The sequence below is a fragment of the Anser cygnoides genome, chromosome 1 (assembly GCF_040182565.1).
Source record: "Anser cygnoides isolate HZ-2024a breed goose chromosome 1, Taihu_goose_T2T_genome, whole genome shotgun sequence".
In the NCBI taxonomy this organism is placed as follows: Eukaryota; Metazoa; Chordata; class Aves; order Anseriformes; family Anatidae; genus Anser; species Anser cygnoides.
The window spans coordinates 118,728,680-118,754,275 of NC_089873.1; the positions used below are offsets into that span (position 1 = coordinate 118,728,680).

The following is a 25,596-nucleotide window of genomic DNA, read 5'->3' on the forward strand; positions in this document are numbered from 1 at the left end:
GTATGCAGCCAGCTAACAGAAACCCAGCCTACCTGACTGATCGAAACTGCATTACTCCCACGCATTTATAACCTGCAATCTGTGAGCGTGGGAAAGTGTGCAAGGCCTTAGACTAATTCCTGACAAAAAAAAAAAAAAAAAGGAGAAAGTTGCTGTCTTTAAGAGTATTTTAAGTTCTTGTGGTTTGGGCAGCATATAAAATTAATAAAAAGTCTCCCAGTGAGAATCTTAAGAAGTTGTCTTCACTGTGCATATCCAGAATTGATGGTGTATGGGAGGCTGAGATTGGTACCACATTCAGCATTGTGCAGATGTGGGAATTTGTCAAGGATGATCTGTACCTACAAGTAGTCTTCAACTGTGGAAATGGTACCAAGCTGTAGGAAGGCAGTAGCCTGGCTCATTTTTTTTTTGAAGGGTGAAACCCTAGGCAGTAAACCTACAGGAGAAATTGTATGCTGTGTGTTCATGTTACTTTTTTGTCAAGCAAAGGCTCTGCACTCACAAGTCAGAGAACCGAAACAGATTTTGCATTCTTATACCTAACACAATAACAAAAATGTGTTAGATCATTTTTTCTTTTCTACATGGATAGCTGAGAAGAGTGCCCCTGTGGAAGTGGAAACAATACGTGCAAATTTTTTCAATTCATTTTTTAATAGACAGATTCAGTTTCCTGTTTCACTTTGAGACACAGGCACACATCAAGTATCCTGCAGGCTGTTTCAAACTTGCTTCTCTAATTAATCAAAAGTGATCCATTACAGAAAACCTGCAGGAATGTCAGAGATGGATGCTTCTGTTTGTACTGTTTTTGACTTGCTTGTTGCAACAGAGGGGGAAGCTGTTAGTGCCTGCCTAGCAAATTATTGAAGGATGGTGTAAGAGGGCCTGCCGCCTTCCTCTTGAAGGGCCAGGAAGCCTGGGGCTAGTCAGCCCCGTGCTGTTCTCCATGTTTGCTAGACCTCTGTGGGATTTTGGAAGGAGGTGGAGGAATACTCCACAGCTGGGGACTGTTTAGGGAGGAAGACAGGCTGCCTCTGTGCCCCAGGCACAGCCTGGCCAAGTCTCATGGTTGGGAAAGTGAGCAGGTAGTGGTAAGCAGGAGGAGCTGGTAGCTAACGATGATGGTTGAGCAAGGAGCCAGATTTTGGGTCCCCTGGGTGTTCAAGTGCTGTGTAAGGAGGAGAACAGCCCAGTATTCGTCTCTAACCAGCACAGACTTTGCAGCGTGCCACCTGACACCTCTCCCTTACCCTCCAGCCAGCCAGGATGAACCCAAGGCAAAATTTTGAAGGGAAATGAAAAGCATCTGAAGGTCTCTGGAGGGTGTTCACAGTGATACAGAGCCCCCTTGGTGTTAGTTCAGGTGTGACCCCTTGCCAGGCTCAGCTGCCTCCTCCTCCTGTGACCTCTGCCTGCCTTGGGCAGAGTGGTGGCCAGGCTCCCCCTCCTCTGACATGGCTAGATCTTTTCAGTGATCCTTCATGCAAAGTATAGGGCAGTCTGGTTTTGCCTCCATGTGTATCAGTGTTGCGTTGTGCTGGCACTCTTTTACTGATGCATTGATCTCAAGCAAAAAGGGGTAGAGGAGGTGCATTTCAAGTCCTGCACTATAAACTGCATAACGTCTTGCATGCTCAACTGTAGCTATCTGCCCTACTGTGTCAAACTGACTGCATCTGGCAGAGATGGATTTGATATGTATAAGTACAGGGTTAGCGGTAGCAAAACTGTCTCAGAATTGAGGGCAAGAGTTCATAAACAAGCCATTTCCAAAAGCTGTACAGTCCAGGACAGGGAGCTGCCACTGGTGATAACAATATCTTGCAAAATGATGCAAGTGAATCCCTGATTCAGGGTAAATACGGAGTCCTTCTGTCTTGCTTGGGGGTAAGGAAAGGAAAGTTGGAGACCTATGCAATTTCCCACGGCCTCTCTTACTCAACTCAATCAACATTTTGGTATGCACTGTGAACCTTAAAAGCTTCTTTAGTGCTGATCTTCATATGACCCTGCTGTAAAACACATCTGGACCTTCTTGATTTTTCAATGCTAAACCAATGTCACTGCTTTTTAACCATTTTCCCCCCTAATCACCATCCTATGCCTTTGAACACAACTGTCTACTACTGAGTGCTCTCCCTTACTTGGGTAGCAGTGCCAGGAGAATGCTGGCACAGCCCCTGTACTAGTACTGTGGTGGCCTTTGCGCATGATCTTGACCTTAGCAGGATCTGTGATAGATGTTGTCCATGTTTCATTCTGAAAACCCTTTTTCCTTCTTCTCTTTTAAATAGGTATGTATATAATTTGGGTTGCAAAGGTTGCTTTGCTTTTGACAAAACATTTCCCCAATGTAGTTTGCTTAAAGACCTCCTCCATAGCCAAAGAATGATGCACATCCATCACAGATTCAGTCTCCATTCAGATGCAAAAGAGGAACACTGCTTGCAGTCCCATTTGCCTCCAGAGAAATTATATCTGGGCAGATATTTTTTCTCTATGTATATTGTTTTGAGACTGTTTCAGAACTGTGCATTTGGGTACTCTGTGCTTTAAAGCATATATTTATAGTGACCAAGCTTTTCCTAAACTCATATTCCATCTGTGGTTCCTACATTGTACTGTAGGACAATACAGCTAAGAAGAAGATAATTTTCTGGGGCAATTTTGGCATTGACAACGGTTGTGTACAGACAATTTATGGGCTAGGGCAAAGCCCCGCCCCCTCGCCCCCCCCTTCTGGTTTCTAGCGTTTGGTTTGGTTTGGTTTGATTTGGTTTTAGCATGCATGATGTAGAAGATGTCACCTCCCAGCTGTAGATTTAAAATTGTGGGAGTATCTGGATGAATCCCTGAGGATGTCTATGAATGAATTACTTCTGTCCATATTGCCATCTCACTCCCAATCTTTAGGTTCTCATCAACTACATCCGTTTCTCAAGCAATCTGTTAAGACTTGCAACCTTTTGGGGCTATGTATCACTGCACAGATTTCTCACAGGCTGTTCTCAAGTACTCCCAGACTAAAATTTTAGGCAGGGTGATAGATTTGCAGAACAATGAACTTTTTGCCCCTGCCTTGACCATTAGGGCAGCAGCCTTTGGCTATGCTCTTCTTCTGTTCATCTTTTATTAAAATATCCTGTATGTAAATCCTTTCACCCATTATACCATCAAAAACTTGTTCTGGCTTCCTGTGAAATGCCTAAGGACAGTATTGAATTCATCCTTACATGATCTCTGATTGCAGGGTGCTTTTTATTAATGGCACTTGTGCCACTCCATTCTTACAAAACCACAGGAAACTACTTAGTATGAGAGGAATTTCAAAACACTATGCTGTCATTTGCTTCCTTCACTAATTACTTGCTTCTTTTTTGGACCACCTATAAATGTGGAGTTCAACCTGTCTTCCTACAGTGCCTTGGGAAGTTCATACATGTGGGAGCGTTTTCTGCTGACTCTGTACCTAACAGCAATGAGCATCTCTGGTCCCTCTTTTAGATTCTGCCTTGGAGCTAAATTTCTCCTCCCTGTGAGAACTGAGTTGAATTTATTTGTGGAGACTGTGTTGTGGTTGGACTCTTATACCTCTATTCCATGCTTGCTGGTACTTCCTCCTGGAAGTCATCATCAAGCCCTTCATTCTTTTCCAGCATTATTTTGTCCCCAGCCAGTATGTTCTGTGCCTCTCTCCCCAGATAAAACCAGGAATTTGATACAATTTTAACCCCAGTGAGTTTATTTTCTTTTCCAATTTTCTATTGTTTCAACTTTTTATTTACTCATTTGGTCATCTATTCCCTGTAGTGCCTAACTAGGGTAAGAGTGTCCCTGTAAGCCCCAAATCACTCCAGCTTACACTCTTTTCCCTTTAGATTTTCTCTCAGATCTAGTAAGACTGCAACTGCGACCACAGGTTTGAGTACCTACATCCAGCTGGAATATAAGGTGCCAGTTTTGGGTCTTGTTTGGCTGCCTGTTCTTCTCCATGTGTAATGCTGTCCCTGATTCTGGCAGAGGACTCCCTTATGTATTACCATCCACCTGGGCTGCTCTTGCACAGGCTCTTGAAGCGTTTGTAAACTCTCCCCCAAGCTGCCTGGTGGAGCTTAGGCTTGCTAGGCTGTTTCCTACTGCACAGAAGAGCTATTTCAAGTATTCACTGATAGCTGGGAAGCATAAGCATTCAGAAATAAAACATTATTCAGTCATAAGTAAGGAAGACTGCATTTGTAAAATCTTATGTGGAGAAGCCCATTTTCTCTTGTGAAGGGCTCTCAGGCACCATATCAAGCTTGCGTTTTGCTAGAGGAGGCATCAGCAGAAACAGTGGCAGCCAAAAGTCTTTGATTCGTTTCATTTATTTTTAACTTTCCCATTGAAATGTCTGAGGAAAAACACACACACAAAATACCACAAAACATGCTTCCATTGAGAGGCCTTGAGCTCTGACAAAGATACCTGCTGTAATCTAGAAACGGCCTTGTTCTGAGAACAGCCTGGCCGAGCACCGCCTGGGGGGGCTGCATTTTCCTCCTTTTTTTTTTAATGTATATGTGTATTTTGACCATGAACACAGCCACCTTTCTGTAAGGCTGGTGCCGTGTTCCCTTGGAGATGAGCTGAGCAGGCTGGCAGGGGGCTGCAGCTCACAGGAGCGGAGCATGGGCACTGCCGGCAGAGGCCCAGTGCCTGCAGGCCCCGCAGGCCGTGTCAGTCGGCGGGTCCCGAGGATTCCTGTCATGTGCTGCTGCTCAGACAAAGATCCCTTTCTTTCCGTGCCCGGTGGGTTCTCCATCAATGAGAGGACCTTGTCCTACAAACAGAAGTCAAACCTCTGTAATTGCAGTGTCACTGATAAACCATGACTTCTCTCCCAATCTGTACAAGCACTTTGACCTCTTGCTTTGGTGCGCACGCTTCAAAGTTTTTTCATCTCTAGCTCTTTTTATGGTTTTGACGGAAATACTGTAGGGAAGTTTATTTTGGGAGTATTTTTGATTTACCTCAAACAAGAAGCTAGGCTTGGGAACTTACAGCCAAAAGTGCTATGAATTGTCTGGAGTGTTCGCTAGCTCTTAATCAAAATGATTTCAGGTTGTGGTTTGCTTCTTGTTTAAATGTAGAACTACTTTTGCTTGAGGAATTGGTGTTACATGTTTTCAACAGAGATGAGAACAGAATTTCAGCTCCAAACAGCTTCCATTTCTAGCAAAAATGAAAAGTTTAAGCAAGAAGGCTGCAAACGAAGGTGTAGTGCTGAGTAGCATGACAGTTCTGTAATTTTTTTCTTCTCCCAGTCAAATTATTGTTATAACTATTCTTTCTCAGTTAAGATTTCATTGGGGGAAGAAATAAAGCTTCTAGGTTTCACAGGAGGGAAGTCTTTAATAAGAAATTACTGTAAGATAGTGAAGGAATCAGGAAAACAGTCTAAGCACAAAGGGATTGTCCAGAAGACTGCGCAGAGATAAGAATGTGAATATATAAGTTCATAGAAGAAACATGCAGCAGCCATTTGAATTTCAATCCAGCTGTTCAGTGACAAATACAGTGACAAATACAGATAGTACTCACCACAGTGTGTTACCCTGGGCACAGTGATCGGGAGCAGTCGTGGTCACCATCCCAAGTCACCGCAGAGAATGAAAATTTCTTGTTTGTACGTATGTTGTTCTTTAAAGGAAAATGTCTTACATGGGACAAAGATATAAAGACTGCAAGATACTTGGAAAGGAAGGAATGATTAAAAATGATAGACTGGAAATGGAGAGAAGCAGATATTTGGCTTCTCGATTTGTACTTGAAGTTTCTAATATTTAATTCCTGGAAAAGGGAAGTGTATGTGAAAAAGTAACTGGGCTAGCAGACTGGTTAGCTTTGCTGTTGCTTTCCAGTCAGTAGGTCACTCCCCTGGGCTAGGGGTTGTGCTCTGCCAACAGCAGGTTTTTTTAGCTGGTCCTATACTGGTAAGAACATAATTATCTGTTTCTGTGGTGCAATAGGTTATCAATAAAATAAGAAATATTTATATTGTTTAATACTGAAAAATTGCTGCATTGTTTACTATTCTTAGATTTCTTTCCTTTTTTTTTATTAAACAAAATATTTTTCAAATATATCAAAATTCCACCCTTTTTTTTTTTTTTTTTTTGCAAGGGATTTTATAGAAGTTAGCTTCTGAATTACGTATGAGACGCTGTCTACTCAGTGTGTTGGTAGCTCAGATTCAGTGACAAGAATGTGATTTTTTTTTCCTGATATCTACCTTCAGGGTCACTCTGGGACACTCTGAAGTATTACGGCCACCGAGACTGTTTCCTCCTACAGAGGTACCTCTCTGATCTATGTAGTTGTGTTTACATTGAGCTCCCAAACAGTGAAATAACTTGTCAGCCTTAAACACTACATATGACAGAGAAAAGTCAGTGGTAATAACTTCTGAGTTGTATGAATGAATCTGTATAAGTGTCATGAATTAAATGAATGATTAGCAACACACAAAAAGCTATTTCCTCTTCCAGTTTCTGGAGATTTTATGAATTTCTCATGGGATAAGTTACTGTGTTCCTCATTTCAGAGAAAAAAATAAATGTTTTTACTTCTGAAGCGTCCTCACTTCCCAGCAGGTAAATACCATAGGATAAAGTACCTAAACGCTAAGCAAAATGACAGTTCACCCTTACCTTCCAACCTCAGCAGAAATTAAGTTTTGGCTAGCTATTGGTATTTTGTAGGAATTATGCCTGCTCAGTTATTTATTTTGATATTGCGGCAACTTTTTATCCTGATTCCTGCAGAAAGAAGGCTGATGCAATCATACTGTGTGTGCTTCTATCTCCGTCACTTCCATATCCCTGATATCTTTTGAACCTATTGACAAATTTCAACCAATTGATCTCTCAAAGGAAATTGAGTTCCTACAAGCTTTGTGAAAATAGCCTGCCAGAGAGCCCTCTCGCAGAGGGGTAGGCCATAGTGCGAACAGGCCTCATTTCAGACAACAGAGAATCCACTTGTGAGAAAATGTTTATTGATAAATGTCTATCTATGGGGAAGATCTCAGGGAGAGCTTGTTCTTTCTTCGATCTGCAGTCAATCAAGTCTGAGGCTCAGGTCATTTAGGAGCCAGGCATCGTAGCAATGATCCCAACCGCATGTGGGGATACTGCTTTGCAGTAATCATTTACCAACTTCACTACATTTAAAACAAATGTTTTTTAAAACAACTTAAATCTCCTCTCCTCTCCTCTCCTCTCCTCTCCTCTCCTCTCCTCTCCTCTCCTCTCCTCTCCTCTCCTCTCCTCTCCTCTCCTCTCCTCTCCTCTCCTCTCCTCTCCTCTCCTCTCCTCTCCTCTCCTCTCCTCTCCTCTCCTCTCCTCTCCTCTCCTCTCCTCTCCTCTCCTCTCCTCTCCTCTCCTCTCCTCTCCTCTCCTCTCCTCTCTCCTCTCCTCTCCTCTCCTCTCCTCTCCTCTCCTCTCCTCTCCTCTCCTCTCCTCTCCTCTCCTCTCCTCTCCTCTCCTCTCCTCTCCTCTCCTCTCCTCTCCTCTCCTCTCCTCTCCTCTCCTCTCCTCTCCTCTCCTCTCCTCTCCTCTCCTCTCCTCTCCTCTCCTCTCCTCTCCTCTCCTCTCCTCTCTCTCTCCTCTCCTCTCCTCTCCTCTCCTCTCCTCTCCTCTCCTCTCCTCTCCTCTCCTCTCCTCTCCTCTCCTCTCCTCTCCTCTCCTCTCCTCTCCTCTCCTCTCCTCTCCTCTCTCTCTCCTCTCCTCTCCTCTCCTCTCCTCTCCTCTCCTCTCCTCTCCTCTCCTCTCCTCTCCTCTCCTCTCCTCTCCTCTCCTCTCCTCTCCTCTCCTCTCCTCTCCTCTCCTCTCCTCTCCTCTCCTCTCCTCTCCTCTCCTCTCCTCTCCTCTCCTCTCCTCTCCTCTCCTCTCCTCCTTCCCTTCCTTTTTTTTTTTTTAATTTTTGACCAACAACTGCCCAATAGCCTGTCACTTAAGAGCAAGGCTTTATGTTGTCCATCACCTGAGAAGTCAACCCTTGACCTTTATCACTGTCACTTTTCTTCATAGGTTCTCTGAGTTTGAAGTTACAGAATTGCTAAAACAGATAACAAAGTACAGAAGGCTGAAAAGTGGCTAGGACAAACCTCCAGGGACAAAGTTTATCTGTTGGAGCATTTCCTGTGTGTACTTTGAAACCTCTCAATTTAACTTGATCAAAGCACGAGCCGACATGTTTCAGCTCCCTACTGAACAAACAAATTTACTGCTTATCATTGTTGCCACCTCAGTCTTTAATTTACTTTACCTAGTAAGCCAGTACATGTTAAATGAACAACCTGGGCATTTCAAATGTTCTGGCCTTAAAAATAGGCTAGAGTTCATCTGACACTAAAAGATGTGACGTTTCACAGACCTTCTCCTTTGCCACAGTCGCTATATAAAAGGAAGCTTAAACCATATGTAGCCGGTGTGGAAAACAGTGGCCTCTTTGGGACCACTATATCCATCAGCATCTGCAGGAGGGTTTTTTTTTCTAGTATCTCAGGCTTCCTCCTTTCTTTTTCATTAACTCCCATAGGACATATGTGGACTGAGAAAATAAATGGTGGCATTTTTGAAATGTGTTAGTTAACTCACATTAACGCATTTCAAAGCATACTTTATCACATATGGATTAACAGATCATTTTAAACACCACTTTTTGTCAACAGGAGTAACTAATGCTTTTTTTAATGTTCTGGTAGCTGGCGTTTTTAATTAAAAAGTATTTATTTAAATTAATAATACTAATAGTAAAGAGTATTGTGAGGTTTTGCATAAAGGGAGCTTGGCCAGGCAACCTGGCCCATAGGAGATAGTGAGGTACAGTGGCAGCCTTTCTGTTTTTAAGCCAAAACAATTCAGGCAATGTTTTCAGCCGGTGTCTAAAACATTGTGATTGTTTTCCACTTAATTAAAACTACTGGCACGTATTTTGCAGCCCATGTGGCTTTCCTTGCTCTCAGAGAAGTTGAGTCCAAAAGTTCTGATTTCATTTTTAACAGCTTTTCTTCAATATCACGTCTCCCAAGAACCAGTGTGCTACTTGAGGTGAGGCTGCTGCTTTTTAAGAAGGTACCTGCAAAGGCGGGGACAAGTGCTGCACATTTGGTCTCAGCTCTTGAATGCTTTGTCTTGTGTGAATGTGGACCTCCTGAACAAGGAAACTGCTACTGTCCCTCTAAGGTTTATGTTTCTGGGCCTGTACTGCAAACACTGAAATATCCAAACAGCTTCCCAAACAGTTTTGCTCCCTGAACACCACTAAAAGGGATCTTTACTTGATATAGGTAGATACAGATTTAAACTGCTCTTCATCACTCCAAACTGTGATTGCCTTTGTCGACTGGCAGTTTCTTTCCTTCTTTCAAGCAAAACCAGCATCTTCAAATATTCTGCAAGCTCAAGTATTAACCATAATCAGTTTTTATTCTACTTCTGTGTCATCCCTCACTGACGACGCAAAATGTTTAAACAGTATAAGTTATGATGGAAATTTTCAAAAAAAAAAAAAGAAGTGCAGCGGCACATCTCCTCTTAGAACTAATGGAACATGCATGACTCTTTCCTGCACAGCTTGGTAAATGTCAGTCAGAGACTTCAGAGCATCTATGCAAGAAATGACAGGACAAACAGCCACATATGTCAGCGTCTACTGACACAGATCTACCTCCACATGCAGTTCTACTAATGAACGTATCATATCTTTCCCCATAATAATCACAGACTAAGGTTAGTTGAGTTTGAGGTTTTGTGAAACTTCCAGGTGATATTTTGGTTTTCCTGACTTGAAGAACTGTTTCAAATCTACAAAATTCTTTTACAATTTGGATTTGCATTGGGTTACTTTCTTCCTCTAATGTTATTAACTTAAACAATTTAGATGACTTTTCTGCTTAAATGAAGCCTGTGCCAGATATAGAAAAATCCTTTCCTGAAAGATAAGTTCACACAAATGAATGCTCTGCATGTTTGGTTTACCTGTAATGACAGTGCTTATTGAGATAATACAAAATTTTTCATTTGGCCAATCTGCTTATAAATTTGTGAGAGGAAATCTTAGTCTAACTGGTTCTGCCTTTTCAAGATCAAATTTAGACAATGTTACTGGGTGGGAAATGTTCCTGTGTTGTTCTAGGATGAAGCAGACTTGTAGAAGCATTCTCCAGACAGAGAAAAGAGTAAGTTTGTTCTGGACTAGGTGGTACCCTGACGCTTGGGCTTTACTCTGGGACTATGGGAGAAACAGGTTTAAACATTTATTTTGCTTGAGCTGTGTTTCTTGCTTGGGCTTCACTCTGGGACTATGGGAGAAACAGGTTTAAACCTTTATTTTGCTTGAGCTGTGTTTCTCACATGCCAAGAGGGATGCCCCTGGCATCAGTCCATCAGCTGCTCTGTGATGGGTCTTCTTAAATATCTCTGGCCATGTAAGTTGTTCATGCTTCTCTAAGAGAGGTTGACTGTGTGGCTGTGGGTTTGAGCACTCCTGGAGGACATGGGAGACTCAGATGCATGCTCCCACTGCAAGCTTTTGTACTAAAAAGCGGAAACTACTCCAGTAGGTGGGCTTGGAGAAGGTGCTTTTTTCTTCCTATGAAACAATACTGGTTGGGAACACAACCAGTCCTGAAACTGGAATCTCTGGTCTGACTATGGCAGAGTAGATATGTTGGCTCCTGGAGCAACAAAAGCTGTTATTTTTACCGAAAGTTTCACTCAAACAGCTGTTTGTGTAAGAACCGCCATTTTTAACAAGTCAGTATTTTGTAACAAAAATTATTCTATCAGAAATTTCTGTAGCATCTCTAGAGAAGAGTCCAAAGGACAGGGTCCTTGGACTGCTCTGTGGACTTCGACCTTCTTACTCAGTCTTCAATAAAACTTTGTTCCTGTGGCTGTTCTTCTCAGCCCAACTGCTCTTGGCACAAAACCTACAGCTGATGCTGTCAGGAGCATGCTGCTAATTGCTGCAAACATGCTCACAGGTATCCCTCACTGCACTGAAGCAGTCAAATGATTTGTGCCCCTTAAATAAATGGGGCTGTGTGGAGGGCAACAGTCCAGAGGTGACATAACTCATGTGGGGATCTCTTATGTTGGTTGTGTTTTTAAGCAGGATGGAAGCAGAATATTTTAAATCCCCTGTAAAAGACTGTCTATATGCTGCTAAGCTATACTGGAAGCCCTATCTCATTGTAACTCTCCTTGGATGGCTGGGTAGCAGAGAAACCCTGCAGTCCCCTGACTGCTAAAGGGGTGGGAGCCAGGGTCTGTGGAGCCTTCCATGCACCTCAGTCCTCATTTGTTAGCTGGATATCGCTTAAACTTTCCTATTCTAATCATTTATTTATTTATTTATTTATTGGATGGGTACAGACCAGAGAGAGAGAGAAAATAAAGAAGAGACAAAAAATCTAGGTACCTTCACCTGTTATTCTCTTCTTGGGATGGCAACCTTATTGTGTTTACCGTTGTTCTTTTCCTCTACAGAGAGCCATGTGTCAGATGTCTGCAACTTTCCAAGGATAAGTTTTAGTAAATTCAAACAACAGTTTTAGTCTTCAGAAATTAATCTTTGCAGAGCATCTACGTCAGGAAAGCTGCTGTCCATTAGTAGGAAATTATTCAGAGAAAGGAAGACGATTTGCTTATTTATGTAAGAAACTGCTGTACAATTAAGTACAGATATAGGTCAGTAAAATAAGTTCTTTGATCTATTGCTACAAGGAATCAGTGTAAATACGTTTCCTGATAAGAGTTGCTACTGCGTAATTGCATTTTACAAACTGCGTAGTGTGCTATTACTCAGGAAATGTGTTTACTGATATGCATGTCTCAACTCAGCCTCATGGTTGAAAGGTTTGCTTTTGCTGATATTTATAGTTCTTGCACATTTTTAATAAGGTGATTAAACTTGTGAAGGGATGGGAGAGAGTACAAACAGAGAAAATTGATTCTAGAGCATACAAAACCACTATTGAAATAGAGACCAGTTGATTGTTTTTAAACAAATGCAGGTTAAGATTAAACTGCAAGACAAATATGAAGAGGGATTAATTTATACTGTCAACTCTGACTGTTCTGGGCTTCATCTTTTTGTGAGAATAGATGAGAGTATGACTCCATCACAGACGTAAAAAGGTTTCCTCTTCATGGAGTTTTGTCCTATTCTAGGGAGAATAATACTCGCTATAGAAATCGAGCCCCTTCAGAGCTTGCACAGGAGCTGCTAACTGAATGCCAGTGGTATTGAATGCTTACGTAAGAATAGACTTGACCTGGGCTTTAGTGGGATTCCTGACATAGGAGGATGGGAATCAACATAGTGTTGTTATAACACAAATCATACTTCCATATTTACAGACTGTCTGCCATAGTAATGAAGGGTATCCAGGCAATTCTTTTCAAGTTTAAGTTTCAGTCACTGTGAACCTACCTCATAGATGTCAGTTGGATAGAAGCTATTCAGTTAGGCTGGACTGAACTTACTAAACATTATCTCAGCATGAAAATATGTACATTAATGTACAGGTTTGAGCTAAGCCATCTCATCATATTTTAATGTGGGAGACAGACCATTGTGTAGTTAAAAACAAGAGCGGGAAAAAGTGGTTAAATTTGTATTTTTTTGCTTTGAAGAATACATGGTTGAACTATCAGAAACAGAAAACTACTGCAGAATGGGAAAGCAGCCCTTGAAGAGCAGGAGAGCATCTCTGCGCTCTGGTTACAGAAGCTGTGAGTTTTCTTCTGAAAATCCCTTTTTGCCAAGACACGGTATTCACAACAGGGTAAACAACACTTTAAGACTGGAGTGGGACATCCACTATTCTCGTGGTCTGTAGTAGGCAACAGAGAAAAAACATTGGGTTGTTCCTGAGAAAGAGGATGTGGTTCTGGGTAAGTGGCCAGGGTGGGAGGCAATTCCCGCATCCTGTGTTATCTTCAGGTTCTGGAGCCAAGCTCGTTGCTCTGCACGTCATGTTTTGGTAATAGAAAAGTGATTTGCACAGCTCTCTTCTCTGCAAGGATTTCAGGGCATGATCTTCTTGGGGTAACCGAAGGAAAGCTCTGGCTTTTTCTTATCAGAGGCAAAATATGTGGTCATGTGTGAGGCAGACTGAAACCAAAATGAAACTGAAACTGAATTTGTCTTTCCCTGGATGCCCTACATGCTCAACATGGGGCAAAAGAAGTGCTGCAGTACAGCTTCAGATGTCCTTTGGAGCCCTCATGTGCAGTCATAGTCTAAAGGTCCTGTGAGCAGGAGGTGAATCTGAGTGACAGCATTTAGCATACGAGTGGTATCTTTCTCTCTTAGTGACGTTTTGCACAAAAGTGGGCTGTGCTTTCCATGTAAGTGAGCTACAGAGTAGAAAACATGTTGATCAGGAATGTGAAGGGCTGCCGTCTTCTTCTTGCTTTAACTGGAGTAGGGTGCTTTAAATGGGCAGTAAGGTGTCCTCTGATGATGGAACACTCCACTGGGGGCAGCAACATTCAGGGTATGGTATGGTCATGCGTTAGGTTGGGATTTAGGTGGCCAGTGTGTTTTTCCATGACATTACTGCCCCTTATGTTTCTCCTCAAGAGACATCTCTTCACTTTTCTGGAAAACCAGTACCTTGGTGTGTGCATGAATTAAAGACTAATACCCACATTTCTTCCTCACTCACTAAGGGATCTACCGTCAGAAAGCATTTGGTGGGCCAGTCTAATTTCCTGATGGCAGTTCAGATTACAGTCAGGCTCTGCAAAGCTAGAAATGACTGTTTCTGGTATCTTTGGTGTGGTTATGGCTCCCAGAGTCTGCAGAAAAAGACCTTCTCTCCTGTTGATGTTCAGAAGTGCATAGGATTGGCACCATCACCATTGTTAGGAGAACAGTCGTTTTTGTGTGTGTTTGTTTGTTTTTGTTTTTTTTCTCCCCTCTCCCTGAATCTTTTATTATTATTTTAAAAATATTTTTTAAAATAATAATACAATATTACTACAATATAATTACAATTGCCTTACAGTATTGAAAAGGAGAGAGGGAAAGAAACCTCTAAAAGAGCACACTAAGAATGTATTTTAAGCAAATGGCAGGAAATGGCAATGTTCATGTTGCACACAGAGTCTGAATTTGGCTCCCTTGTGACAGTACAGTCTCTAATTACACAAACAAATATCATTTTTGAAGGCTATGTTAAGCCTATGCTAAGTATGCTACTATGCTACTAGTAGCTTATGCTACTATGCTTTCTATGCTAAGAAAGTATGGACTAAGAAAGCATGGACTATTTAAAACCTTAGACAAGCATGGAAGTCCCACCAATTGCGTTAGGCTTATGCTGGTTTATTGTCAGAGTGGTCCATTTTATTTTTATCATTTTGTGGGTACGATACGATACTCATTTTCTACACAAGTAAACGGGCTTCACAAATGCGTGCAAATGTTCCTGACTGAGGTGTTTTTCTGAACTGGGTAGATATGAAAAGATGTTGAAATGCTTTCCTGACTCAGGCCAACAAAGATTGCTAGTAGGGGCTATAGCTGGAGAAAAGACACCCTTGGCTGGGCACAGTATGCTCATTTATTATTAGAAAAGCAGGGTGTATCTTTTTCAGATTTCTGAAGAGAAAGGACTTAGGGAGTAGTCTGGCCCAAACAGAAAATTGTTTCCTGATCTGTGTGAGACATCTGAGCCGAGCTTTCTTACTCAGGGAAGAGAAGCTGGAAGAAAGGCTCCGGATACTACAAGGTAAGACAACTGTCTCTACTATTGATAAGATACCTGGAAAGCACAAAAGGGAATTAGTTATCTACTTCAGACAGCTGCATTAGACTTCTCCTCACTCTTACTAATCCTCCCCAGCAGTATTATGGTCAGGAATTCTTCCTTCTGCATGAGCAGTTTTTCTAGTGGTTAAAGACATTAATGAAGGCTGAGACCATTAAGTCCTGTTTCTTGCCTGCTTCTATCAGACTGTATGAACTCAGTCCCATTGTTTTAGTTCCTGTATTTCAGTTTTTCTATAAGGCAGCCTTCTATGTTATATACCTCACACAGCTTTGTGAGGACAGATTTTTTGTAAAGACGGCTGGGAACTTCTGGGAAAAAATGTGTTGTAATCATGACATATTATAGTTATTATCAGTTATCATTAAAAGAATTGTACTTTTGCATGTGAGAAAGGGAAAAAGGAAAGATGCTCATTAGCAGCTTCCTTCCTCGGGCTATGAGCTTCCATGGGCTCCTCTCTGATAAGCGTGTACACAGCTGCAGTCCCACGGCAGCCCAAGCTGATGTAACAGCTGCTGCTGTGGTGTACTGCCACCATCTGCCCTTCTCCCACAGTCCCACTCCATCCCCTACATTGCCTCAAATGTTCTCTGCTCCTTCGCAGAATCCTTCACAGAACCACTTCAAGAAAACTACCTTTGGGGAAGAAAACTACCTGTTACTCTTTTTTTTTTTTTTTTTCCTGAAGGGGTGTAGTTTCAGCTGGGGGGTGGTGTTGCTCTGAAGTGTGGCAGGACACTGCAGAGGGACCCTGGAGCTGCTGCAGGAGAGGAGCAGGGCTGTGTGGCTGAGGGCATGGCAGCAGACATGGCTGTGGTGGCCAGCAGCTATGCCACAGCCTTTCCCACCAAGCTAGGGTATTCTGTTGAGGCCAGATACCAGTGTCACCCCTGAAGGAGTAATGCGGGACTGAAGAGGAGTCACGGGGAAAACAGAGGAGTGAGAGTGCTATAAGGTGGGACTCTAATCAAGAACAAGTTCAGGAAAGAGAAATAGGAGCCATTATGGAGAAAATGTTGGGTTATGTCTCAGTGGCTCTCAAAACGTTGACCAGGTAGGAATTATTAGGAGAAGTCCAGAGAACTGTCTGAAAATACCACTTTCCTGAAATATAATGAAAAATAGTGAAAAATACCTGGTTTGCTGACCTCTCACACCCTGTGAGGAGTTCTGGTCCCCCCTCCCCACTTCAGAAGGGATGAAGTAAGATTAAAAAAAAAGATTCAGAGAAGGGCATCAAGGATGCACAGAGGAATGGAGCACCTTCCTGACACAGAGAGGCTACATAGAATAATCCCTCTTGAGTCTGGAAAAGAGAGACCTGGCAAGAGCAGAGGAAGATTTCTGGATTGCAGTGCTTTATGGGATCATAAATGACATGGTGAATGGATAAGAAGAAAGCAAAAAGAAGTGTTTCAGTACTTCTTGCTTAAAAAAGGCTGATGAGCACCCTGAGAATTTACACATACACAGGAAAATTTAGGCTGAAAGGGACTTCTGGATGTAATCTGGTCCAACTGTCTCTCAAAGAGAGGCCAAATGCCCCTCCTTTGTCTTGCCCAGTTTTGAATACCTCCAAAAATGCAGATCCTACAGCCTCTCCGGACAATCTGATCCAGTGTTATCAGACAGAAGATTTGAAACAACTTAAGAAAATATTTTATTTTATAACCTTTAAATACGATTAACTAATTACTTGGGATTCAACGGGGTGAAAGAACTGAATTGCTTCATATAGTGACCAAAACCATGGAAGAAAAGCTCTTCCAGAGCTATTAAAACCGTGAGCGTTACGTCTAGCTTGAGAATGCTGTAATCAGCAGATCGTGGGAAGATGGCAACATACTGTGGGGAGAATCACCATAGTTTAGTTGTCTCCTTCTGTCCCAAAGCACCTTATGTTGGCCACAGTCAGAAGAGAAATACTGGCTTTGATGGGCCTTTTGTCCATGCAGTACAGCTGTCTTTGGTCTGATCAGTGGGTATCTAAGCCTGGGAACACATCAAGTAGGGTGAAAACACATTAGAGCTCATAATGCTGCCTTAAATTTCACAGAAGGACAGCTGCCCAGGCAGGTTCGGCCTATTTCCATCATGCATTAAAAGTTAGTTTCATAACACGTATTTTTCTGTCAAACTTTGTGAATAAAACAGTGCAGGAAGATGTCGTGACTAACACGAAGCTTTTTATTCAGGCAGCAGATGAAGTGGGTTAGTTTTAGAAAGGAGTAGGAGTCAGAAGAACATTCAGCTTAAGCAGACAGACCAACCCCAGTTAAACTGAAGGGAAAAGCAGTGACACTGGGTCTTGCATATCTGATGTGAAAGGAATACAATGCTGGATTTATTATTCAGGTTATACATTATCCCACAATACTGCAGTTTTATAGTGGTGACATCTGACCACTTGCTATCAAGAGATAACTTGAAAGTGCCGCACAATAGGAAAGCTGTTCCTTTCTTGTTGCAGTTATTTTTATTGACGAGCTTTCCGACACTGTGAAGAGTCCATTGGTACACAGAGGCAAAATACCATACACCGCCAGTCAGAGTAAGATTGCAGGTATGAACAATAAAGCAAATGAATACCCTGCTGCTCCTCTGCACACATAGTTGCTTATTCATCCTTAAAATAAAATAAAATAAAATGCACAGATGTTTGGATTCAGAGATAAAATGATCCTATAATGCAGGGAGCTCTCACATTTTTTGGATACGATGTGCCACATCTTGTGGGAGAGGTGGATGTGGGGAGCGCGTCTTTCTGCAGTATGTCATCTGCAACATAAGCCCCTCACGCTCGCGTCAGGCCCCTCCCTTCCCACTCACGAGTTGATAACCTCTTTGTTGCAGAAACATCAATTGATTGCTTGGGGGAAAAAATGACATTGAGAAGGAATGCAATGCTTTATTTATAGGCTGGCTGTTGCTTTTCTTTCTGTAAAGTGCTTTCACTTCTAGTAGTTGATTATTAAGGAGAGCAATGGTGTGATCACAGACTCTGGGCAAAGTCTTTCTGGTGCCTTTGCCCTCTCACTCCAGCTTGTCCTGTCCTTCTTGCAGAGTTCAGATGCAAAGGGGGGGCTGTGCATCAGCTGGGGGGTGGCCGTGGTGGCAAAGGTCCCAGGCAGGGGACAAACCCATGGACTGGGTACAAGAGCAACGCCTGAAGCTTCTGCTTGGGCTCAAAGGGCTCTGCGCACATGGGCGTGCTAGGGACGGGACCTGGTGGGTGGCCATGTGCCATCACAGTCGCTGTTTGATGCAGTGTCTGAGCCGATTTACGGGCAGAAAGGCACCCTCGCTTCCTCTCCACTGCTGCACTTGGACGAAAGCATCTGGTGCAGCCTGTGGGGCCGCAGTCAGCACCTGGCCGGGCCATGACAAAGGAAGAACAAGCCCACTACACTGGCTGGCACATGGCAGGGATCAGGAGACCCTGAACATGCACATTACTTTGATTTTGCAGCATGGATCTTACTCAAGCCTTCTTTCTTAGTGATCACAGTAAGAACAAGAGAAATGGCAAAGCTTTTAGTAAGATCAGTTTCTCTAATGACTCACCAAGTGCTACAAAGTCAAAACAGGTTGCTTGTACTTGAAAGGTATAAAACAACCATGTCATTTTTATGGTTACTGTGCAAAACACCGCATATATGCATGCAAGGGAACGTTTTAAAATCTCATATAGCTTTTTTTTTTTTTTTTTTCATCTAGAGGCTTCTTTCTTCTGTTTTTTATTCACGTGTCATGATTCGTATTAAGCATTATTGCTTTAGCAATTAAGCTAATTTCCTCACTGCACTCTGCCAGTCAGTGTATTGCTCTTTGCTACTCCTAAAAGAAAGCAGGAATTCACTTCAGGTACTGGCGGCCCAAGTCAGTCCCCACTGCAGTCCACCAAAGTTCTCCCATGGCCATTAGCAGGGGCAGCTAGCACTGGGAAATGAGCAATAACTACATAGCCCATCCAAAAAAAAGATCTGCAAGTCCATCAACTTTCTGTTACGTAAAATTATTTTCAACAACAACAATATACCTACATTTCTATAATGTCTTTCATTCCAAATGAAATTTCACCACCATAGTGTTTCAGGAAAAATGTGCCTTTTTGTGTAGTTACAAATGATTTGACAGGAAAAATATCCCTTTCAGTGAAGTCTGACAGAAAAATGAAATTTCAAGGAAATAAAATATCTTGTAATGCAATCAGAGATTTCTACAAAAAAAAAAAACTTTTAAAGAGAGAAATACTCTCATTTCGTCAGAACAAGACAGCCATCTTAGGATTTTCCAGTACTTTCTTAATCTTTCTCTCTCTCTCTCTCTCTCTATTTATTTATTTATTTATTTATTTTTAGGAACAGGAAGCACCCAAAAGTATTCAAGCCCCTAGAGGATATAAAAGAACATAAGTGGTAGCGTGTGATATTTCCTTGGGTGGAGAATAGTTCTTATACATCACATTCCTTTTGCAAGTTAGGGTATGCCCCTGTTGCAGCGCCTGGTTAGGTCCTGGGGTGGTTAATCCACGACAAGCCCTTACTTCCACAGCTGCACTTCTACCCAGGCCCCCGCAGCCAGTGTGCGGCTCACCCGGGCGCGCTGTTGTGTGAGCTGCAGACAGAAGATGCTCCAGACATTCCCAGGTTGTTTCTGGAGCTGCCTTAAATGGGCTGTGAAGGGAGCTTATCTCAAGAATGAAAACAGCCACACAAAATAGTTCAGATCCTTGGTTTGTCACTGTACACAGGTACGTTACAAATTTCCCCTTAGGGAAGGAGCAATGTACACTCTGCAGCTGAAATTGCCTTTTTCCTCCTCTTCTTCCATGCTGGGGACTTAGCTGCACCAGCCCTTTACCCAGGGGTTTGTTTTCCTTTCTGTGATGGCCACAGTACAACAATTGCTGTTTGAGGATGGGGATGAGGTCAAAGTTTTAACCATACTCTTCCCTTACACCGCTGGCTTCACAGAGGCACCTGCCCTCCCTGCACCTTGACATGGGCAGGTGGTATAAGGAAAGGTGGAGGACCACCCCTCTCCGGATTTGTGGATAAAGCCAGCTGCTTTGGCTTTCTGTCTACACTGTTGTTCTGTGCCCTACATGATCTGCCAAGGAAATGAAGGGAAAGAGTTAAGTGCAATGGTTCATGGGAGTGCCTTCCCAGCTCGATGCAGGTATTTCCTGCCCGACAACTCAAAAATGTTAATTCATAGAGCAGGGTGCACATTTCTTTCTGCTTTCTGCTCATTAAAAAGTCAGTGATGGCAGACACCATCTCCAGTGAGGCTTCTCTGTCCCCTGCCATTGGTCTAGCCTTCCTCCAAGTGAGAGGTCTTGGAGCTGCTAAATACCACTGCACGTCTCCAGGGCCCAGTCACACACATTGCTGGGAAGAGAGGAAGAGGTCTGGATGGCTATTTCACCCACCAGTCCCCACCTCTGTTCCCATTCTCCTGTGGTTGCAGTTTTTGAGTTACAGGAGAAACGCACTAATTTACATCTCATGCAATGCCACAGCATGGGTGATGTTCCCAGAAGCTGTACAGGCAGGAGGATGGAAAGGTGAGCTTGTCACCTATGGATGACTGACCTGCACCCCAAAGTGTCCCAGGACTGTCCCAGTAACTGCTCAAGGCACTTGCAAAGACAGCTTGCATGTCCTCCTCCAGGACTACTGAGCTGCTCTACTTCTTCAAGCTTTTTAAATTTGGGTTTCCCCACAGCCAGACCTTTCTCAAGCTGCTTAGCTTTCTTTCCTTGTACACCCACATAATTACTCCAGCACAAAGAGTGGGCTTGTGAAGCAGCAGCATTTTAAAAAACCACAAACTCTGATCTCAAGGCAATCTTTCCCTCCTACTTCCTCCCCCTTCAAGCAGGGGTGTCAGCCGTGCTGTTTCTTTCAAACTTTCTCTGACTCATCTCATCAGGCAGCTTGTAAATACTTGAATGCATCCATCAATGTCAAGTCAAAGTAAGTAAGTAGCTGCATATGCTGTGCAATGGAGTTTCCTTCACTCATATGTGTCTTTTTGGAGGTGCAAAGAATTTAGGGGTAGCCCTATCTCCCAGTATCATTAACATACATAGATGTTGTCGAAGATGTCTTGTCATGAGAACAAGGCACAGTATATAAGACGTTCTTCTTACAGTCAATAAAGCATACTTTACTGAAATACCCACTATTGTATGATCTGGGCTGGAATGTCTTTATGCAACATGCTGCATTCCTTTAAGCTTAAAAACTGGGAATTAAAGACTCGGAGGAGCTGGAGTAACAGCAGCCCTTTGAGAAGGTACCATTTCAGACCGGCTGGTCACAGCCTTAAAAACAGTTGCTAGAAAAATATTATCTTTTTTGTATTACTAGGGTATAATTTGCTGTGTCATCGTTGCATGCCAAAATCTGAAAAGCAGAATGTGCAAGTGATTCAGAGGATATATGGAACACAAACCGCCTCTTCAGAAGGCAAAAATCTCTGCTGAAGAACAGCAGCGTTCCCATGTATATGACTGATAAACATGTGAGTTTCATCTTGAACTAACTGACAAAATACGGACCCTGCACCAAGGCTTTGCTCAGCATGGGGCAAGATTCATCAGTTTATCTACTAGCAGGCTGGTTTATGGCAATGAAATCATTACAGTGGGAAGAAAGGGAAAGCCTTGCAAAACTTCCAAGCTATTCCCACTGGAGAGCTGAGAGAGAAAGTCTGGCAATTGCAGTAATGGTCAGTTCAGGTGGATGAACTTACCCTCAGATATACATATGTGTGCAAATATGCTCTCCCACAAACACACACACATACACTCATTAGGTAGGTTATAGGTGAGAATTAAACCGGGAGCCAGGAACTCAAACGTAGTGTTACTTTACAGAGTAATCTGGGGGAGATCAGCTGAGTGTGAGGAACTCTCCTCTGTACAGTGGAAGAGATGATGCTCTGAAAAGTCTTCCTCCCCTCTGCTATACCCATAGTAAGAGACTGGCAGAAGCAGTACTGTGACGGGCTTCCCATTCATATTTGCTATGCTTTTAAAACATAAAGCATTGCTATCTCTCTCTGGATTCATTGGGCTGACCAGAGTAAGATATTGGGTCAAGGTGAGCACTGGTAGTAGTACTGGTTTGTAAGCAGTTTTTCTCTACTGAGATGAAAGGATACTTCAAGTACTGCTCTTCCCTCTTGTTTCTCAGGGAGTGCAAGTTGAGAATCAGGATAATCGCACAGCAGAAATGCTTTCCATCTCACTCCTTTATTTACTTTTTTTTCATGATTTCCTTCCACTCCCAGGTAAAGGAATGTAGGCTGTTTGAAGAGTTGATCTGCTGGGGTGGGGCACTAGCTTAATTTGAAACATTGCTGAATATTTAGTCATGTTCTGTAGGAGTATCAGAATCATAAAATACTTGGATTCCTAACAAACTGTGCACGTGTACACAATCTACAGAAAGAGAACAAGTGTTTAAAAACAAGGCTCTATACACAATTCCAAAGTCATTTAAATATAAGATATATATAATTCAAGTTAAAAACATCTTGCAGTACTACATTATTGACAGCTTAAAGTCAGACACCAACTGTGATGGCATAAATCTGTAAGCTGCTTCAGGGAAAAATTGCTAACCATTTTAAATTTGATTTTAAAATAAAGATACCATAGAAGGAAGTTTGAGTTCATTTAAATAGGAACATATCATTTATAAACAGAATTTTCTTCCTAGTGGTCAAATTGGTCAACTAATGGTGGTTTAGGAAGGTAGTTCTCTTATTTTTAAATCTGTTGGCTTGTGCAGTGGCAGGTGGGACCATGCTTTTTTGACTAAAGTCTTCAAACTAAGATGCCTCCCTAAGTCTTTCAATGACTAAAGATGGATCAGAACAAAGTTCCTCTTCTCTCAAAGATTTTGTGATTTCAAAATAAATTTCCCATTTTGTACTTAATCTCCCATTTCTAGCTGCCGTGAAAATACAGCGTATTTCCAGTGTTGAAACATGGACTGCTTGTCATTGCAGTGCTAATGGGACACCAAAGGACAATCTCTTGGAGACTGTGAAGGCTCGTGTTAGCCTTCTCCGAGGGAAGATTCCCTCAATTGTTCTTGAAGTAATAGATGTATATGTTTTTAAAAGAGCATGACAACCTGTTTAGGTGATGGCTTTATAAGTCATGTTTCCATTTTTAATCCTGCAGACTCAGGCTAGAAATCAAAGTCATTAGAGCTTACATTGGAGTGATGTGCAATCAGAACTGGACCCATTCTTCTCAATGTAGATCCACTAATGGTTCACAAATAGGTTCACAAATCCTAGCTTCTGTCTCTGTTGGTACCAGACTTCAGAGGAAGGCAGAAATTGTTTGGAAGACACAAATATTTGTAGGGTGAGCATACCTTTACTCTATGAAAAATGACCTCAAATCTGATGCTGGATAACAAATCTGGATAGATTTGTCCAACTTCTATGTATAGTTTTCTGGCTGTGGCTCCAGAACCATAGCCAATGACATTTCGTCATCTAACTACTTCCTTGATAGGCATAATGAAGTAATTAACTGTCTAAGTGCTGTCAGATATACTTGCCTCTGTGTGCCCACCAAACTGGTCCTTTGAAAGTCCAAATACAAAACTGGAGGTGACTTCAGAACTCAACCCTGCATTCACAGTGAAAGTGGGGCAAACCACTACTAGTGACTACAACAGTGTCAAAACTTTCCCTGATTTCCCTTGTCAAAGGAAAATTGGCCTGCAGGTCTTTATGAGTGTTACAAATTCCTAGTCATTCACCGTGGTTGAGACCCGTCTCTCCCACAAAGCCACGCAAGCATCATTCACTCTTACATACCACGTTGGCTTCACCACTGAAGTACATCTCATGCCCTGACTTATCTTTGTACATGTTGTCTGTGAATAATTCAGGACGTCTCCAGACAAGTTTACTGTTTCATTCCAAATGAATAAGCACCGGTAACAAATCTGATGTGAAAGTGTAGCAACACTCTGAATAGCTAGTATAAAGCAAGAAAGGTTTCCATGGACACCCTTTTGCGCTGATAGGCTGTTTTAAGGGAGAAATGCGGTGTTCATGTAGCAGGTTCAGGATGTAAGAGGAGACAGCCTGTTCCAAAAAGTCGCATGCATCAGTTGTTCAACTGGCCAGTTGGGCAGGTGTGTTCAGTGAGCACTGGAGGCCATTGGTGATATAAAAGATGCATGGTGTTCCAGTCCCTGCACCATCCCTGGGCTGGTCCAAGCTTTGCCAGCATGCTGCAGCAATTAATCACTCTCAGTGAGATGACTCGTAGAACTCCTCCAGTGACATGCACTCTATTCTTGATATTGCAGGTGTGCCAAATGCTCCGAGCTCAGGTACCAAGTCACACTGTGCAGGACACTGACACACATAGATAGTGCTGCATATACATATAACTTTTGTGAATGTAGACACTTCATTATAATATTATTGTTGCTAGTTATTGATGGTTTTTTAAAATGGATTTTTTAAAAACTGTTATTTTAGCCAGAAATTGTACCAAGCCGTTCAGAGGCTTTTGTTAGAAAGAAGCAGAAGTTTTGTGACAATGTGTTTGGCAAGGATAACACTCAGCAGATTCCAAGGACATTTTGACAGGGAACTTTAAGATACGTTGTCACTGCTATAAGGAGAAAGAATACCCTGCTATTAACATGTATCTAGATTTTCTCCTTGATTGTCCAGTTAACGATCCCAGCCTTGGTAGCAGCTTTCAGGGAAGATCCAGCAGCTAGATATCTGAGATGAAGGTGATGAAGAATAGTGGATTTCTAAATTAGAAAAGTTCAAAGGTAGAAATGGGTAATAAGGAAATGAAAAGAAAAAATCTTTGTGATCATCATCCAAACCCAAGGGGGAATAACGAAATCCACTGTGAAGAAGAGGTGCTCTCCATTCAGTCCTTCAGGTCAAAGGGTTTTCTGAAGCCTCCTTCTTTCAAGAGAGAAAATAAATGAGCATGGGTTTAGGAATATGGGGGAAAGCCCTAAATGTGGAATGGAAATGGAAAGATTTGGAAAGATTGTGGTATCTGTGTCCTAGGTAGCCTTAATCATCAAGGAAGAATATGCAATCTTCTGGGCAGCATGACTTCGCCTTGTCAAAACTTGTCATACTTAAATTATTTGACTATTCCTATTGTGCTTGCCCCTTGTACTACCCAAGTAGCTGAAAGTTGGGCCAGTTTTGTATGTGCATTTTTGAATCTGTTGGGATTGTTTGAACCTATTAAATCTTTTCTTCTCGTGTTTTCCAGAACAGTTTGTTTCTTCTATCTGCTGTTTTCTCTGAGTTCCCTGAGCAGGGATTGTCTTCTGTTATATTAATATATCCTCCCTAGTATGATGAGTCCTGCTCTGGGGCAGGGGTGCCTCTCTTGCACAGCTCACAGCTAACTTTGTATTTTTACAACCAGCTTCTAAAGGTCTTAGTTGTCTTTTATCTGTTATTTAGGTTAAAAATCTACAGGAAAGAAGCCTATAAGTCTTTCCAGTTATCTGCCAAACTAATTGAAAAAAGACTCGTTAATTTCTTTTGGCAATTATTACAGAGTGAATAATGCAGTAAGTCACTCTGAGCTCCTGTATAATGTTTTCTTGCTTTATGGATTGTTTCCTAGCATGCCTGCAGCAGAGCTGTTTAAGTTGTTTTCACTTTGTAATTTTGTGCATGAAGTACTACAATAAACATAATTAAAACCAAATTTCCCTCTCTCTCCT

General features: G+C 42.2%; 1 long non-coding RNA gene across 5 annotated transcripts in view; it reads left to right on the forward strand.

Annotated features, from left to right (window-relative positions):
- Window positions 1-25,596, forward strand: part of LOC106036146 (uncharacterized) — a 151,688-nt gene that overhangs the window by 63,929 nt on the left and 62,163 nt on the right. Inside the window, exon 1 of one of the 5 annotated variants that reach the window (XR_007163973.2) lies at window positions 6,177-6,341. The exons of the other annotated variants lie outside the window; for them this stretch is intronic. This is a non-coding gene — a long non-coding RNA (uncharacterized lncRNA). Of the gene's footprint in view, window positions 1-6,176; window positions 6,342-25,596 lie in introns of those variants that run through there. 5 annotated transcript variants of the gene reach the window in all.